General features: G+C 39.4%; 1 pseudogene; it reads left to right on the top strand.

Moving 5' to 3' along the window:
* The first annotated feature begins 225 nt into the window (after positions 1-225).
* On the top strand, positions 226-343 carry LOC126458678 (5S ribosomal RNA; annotated as a pseudogene).
* Positions 344-3,862: the final 3,519 nt, after the last annotated feature.

Raw genomic sequence — 3,862 nt, 5'->3', positions numbered from 1 at the left:
ATCTGTCCTCTCGAAAGAGAACAACATAGGCTGATGTGACAAATCTTGAATGCCACTAACTATAATGCTGTTTGTGACAAGTTTTCCTATAGGTGACAATCAGATGTTATCACGACCATATGTTTGTTTAATTTCTGACTTCACTTCTTTTTGATGCTTTGTGAGATAATGGGATTCAAATTAACTTATTAGGGGAACAATTTTCTTATCATATTATCCTCAGAATGCAACGGCCTTGCCGCAGTGGATACACTGGTTCCCATAAGTTCACCGAAGTTAAGCGCTGTCGGGCGTAGTAGGCACTTGGATGGGTGACCATCCGGGCCACCATGTGCTGTTGCCATTTTTCGGGGTGCACTCTCTGTTTAGGCCACCTTGATAACCCTCAACGATACGTAAATGAAGAGCAGCCAGATCAGCACTTTCGCTACTCAAATCTAAGGGCTGCCTGTCCTCTGTTGGTACTGCTCAGCTGCGAGTCAAATTAATGAGGTACCTTCTTGTGATGGTTTCAGGTAAATTCTTTCACTACAGTGAACGTAAATGTGTCTAGGGGTTCTACATATTACATTGTGAGACAAAGTTTACCGACTACAGGATTCTACGTAGCACCTGACTTTGGCGGGCAGTTTATGCCAAGGTTTGGAGCTATTTGACAGCATACGTCGTACGTGGAAAATGAATGAAACGCCTGAGAGATTGCCGTCTGTTTCTGCTGATTAAAATAAAACCTCTTCTGTTTGAGTGGCGAGCTGTTCTTCAGCGAAAACTTGGTAACACAAGAATGGAAGTGGATTCTAAAGTGTTGTTAGTTACTTAAAGTTTCAATGTGAGGCACATGATGCCTTGGTAGGTACAATTTGTAGATTAAAAGGAAATTCAACCTTGGGTATATCCACCCGGTACTGAAATGAACTTTTATTATGTATTCAACATCAAACATAAAGAAAATTAGAATATTAAAATGCTAGCAACTAAGGGGAGACTGTGCTTTCAACTACATGTCACTAGATACATCCCATAGATTTAATCTTGCTACTGTGTGATCAGTCTATATTATCAAGGAACTAGCGCTATGAAAGATTCTTTAGATACGAACACCCACCTAAGGTCGTATTTCTGATTTTCGCCTGTATCGAAGTGCATAAATCTTTAAAGATAGTGACTAGGATTTTATGTTATTATTCGTAATGAATCGATGACCACTTCTGGAGAGAGGCTTTAAGAGGTAATAAGGCCAGTAATTCGTTCTACAATGCACACCACAATTGCTATATAACATTCCTATCTAACAACTGTCAAAGCTTCTCATATCAGTCTTCGACATTTGTAGCATTTTATGTGGAGGTATGATCAAAAGAAAAATGCACTCCGCTGCTGGAAACAACGCCCAAGTCGCTGGATGAACATTGTGACCAAAAATGGTTTCACAGAACTTGACATGAATTTGTAATTTGAACACTACCCACTGATAACTGCAAGATGGACGCCAAAACCTTCACAAGGTATCCATATGTTTCACTACTAGTATTGTAGACCGCATCCACTGATGTACATCTAATCTTGCACAGCGACGAGAAAGGATGCATGGACAGACTCGTTGCACCAAATGTTTTTATCCAATAGTCGCTATTCCAAGTATTGCTCTCCTTGTGCTACAAAAGTCTTTCTGCCATTCACCTGGTTTACCTGTCACTGAAAGAGAATTAAGTCGTTGTAAACTTCTTTTATTGGGATTAGACTTAATGTTCTCTGTAACCTGTGGCTGTATGATTCGGAACTATTGGCTGTATCTGAAACTGCTACAGTTTGTGATAAAGGCAGCTCTATCGCCGGACTAATCGACACATGACTTCTTTAATACGATTTATACGATGCTACTTGAAATGTGAATTATGATCTTGCTCGGTTTGGAAGCTTCTGCAGACTTCTTTTGTGTTCACTAATTAAATTCGATCTTTTAAACTCCGCATTGTGCAAAACAAAATATACTATTTTTTATGTATCCTGGCATGTTTCGACACCTATATTTCACATTTTGTGAGTCTCTATTTACTTCAGGTGAAAAAAACCGTGCAACGCTCATGGCAGGTTTCTGTTTTAGAGATATACACTATAACATGTGAATTTTGTCTAATTTGTTTCGAATGCTCATCTGGAATAACATCTCTTGTGAGAATGGATTTTTACAACGTCAGCTTTCTTTGTGTATTTTTTTACATTTAGCAGTATGTCATCTGCTACGTACTCATGAAGAAGTTCGCTTATTTTTTAAACACTTTTTTCGCACTTACTCAACCATCACGCACGAATAACTAACTCAAAAATAGCCAAATTTCTCCATGACTACGCTGCAAATAACTGCTGCCAAAACGATAAAAACTCACAAATAAAGCCAACCAGAAAACATCCATTTTCACAAGCAATATAATTCGAGGTTAGCAATCCAAACAAGTTAAACAAAACGCACATGTAGATTTTCGGGCTAAAGATATTACTGTTGTGACTGATACGTAATTTTTTGCATGTATTGTTCTCTGGAAATATGTGAGAGGGCATTGAGGTCCTAATACGTTCAGGCTAAACACCAATAAATAAAGCAGAAAGACAACCTTCAGCTTTGTATGATATTTCACATAAAGAAATCGAGACTAACAGGAGATGAGAGGTAGATGTCGAAATATATTTGGATGACTACAGAGAAGTACATAGTGTTTTGTGTAAGGCGAAGTTAAAATAGACCCAAAAAATGTGGCCTAAGGTTTGTGCATGCCAAATGTTTTCTTTGCGTAGCGATATCTGTGCTTGCCACATCCGTATCCCTGGACACGGTCGAAGAGAGCTGCCCAGGGAGTTGTCCCGAGGAAACTCTTTATGACTGCAGACAGAATATGGCCACCAGGAGGTACTACAAATTCAGCCATCCATGTCGTTCATGGCAATGCGAGTGCTAAACTGGGACACGTAAGTGTTTTGCAGGCAGTTTATTTTTGACTAGTTGCTTTCTCAGTTTACAGACTTTGAAATGAAGCATCGCGTAAACCTGATTTTTAAAGTGCGGCTAAATGGTTGCACTCCAAACCCACGTGGTGGACGGGGTTTTCACGGTCAGCATTTGCGGGAAATGGTAGCAGCAGTGTGACGTGTGTCTACAAGATGAGACAGCCAAACTGCTTACCTCAGATATTTGCTGAAATGTTTAAGATGGAATCCTTCGTCCAGTTTAATTGTGAGATTCTCAACAAACGCCATATGGTTTCTTATCATAGACAGAGTAAATGCAGAGCTATCAGTGACAACACATATTGAAATGGAACTATAGGAAATTGTGTTGCGGCCATGGTAGGTCTCTCTGAGACAAGTTAAGCATCATTTAAGCCATCAAAGTTCGATAAGGAGTTGTCGGAATAGTTACAATATATAAAACTTAAAATAAAGCAGTTTAATGCATGAAAGCAATTGTCGCCTAATGCGGAAGTTCGTCATACCAAATGAGAGTAAATAAATATATCACGTCAAATAGGGAGGAAACAGTGAGTTACACCGCACGATTCCGATATAAAAGAGATATTGAGGAAATGCTGCTTTTATTCTATCTCAAAACAGAAACTTGACGTTCTACTTCCTTACGGATGACGCAAGAGGAGCACAAAGAGAACGGTTCAGTCGCACGCACAAAGCAGTGTCGAGTAACAACATCCAACAAGAATGAAAATTCGTTGATTGTACCAAAAAGTAATTGAAACGACATTGGAATTCTACACAGGTGTAAGGAGCAATGCTGCAACGAGTGGAGCAAGAGAAACAGACGGTCAGGCAGTTGTTGCTCATAACCCACATGTAACTGCAGAGAAATTACGAC

This window comes from Schistocerca serialis, chromosome 2 (assembly GCF_023864345.2).
Source record: "Schistocerca serialis cubense isolate TAMUIC-IGC-003099 chromosome 2, iqSchSeri2.2, whole genome shotgun sequence".
NCBI classification, from domain to species: Eukaryota; Metazoa; Arthropoda; class Insecta; order Orthoptera; family Acrididae; genus Schistocerca; species Schistocerca serialis.
This window is presented reverse-complemented; position numbering and strand designations above follow the sequence as displayed.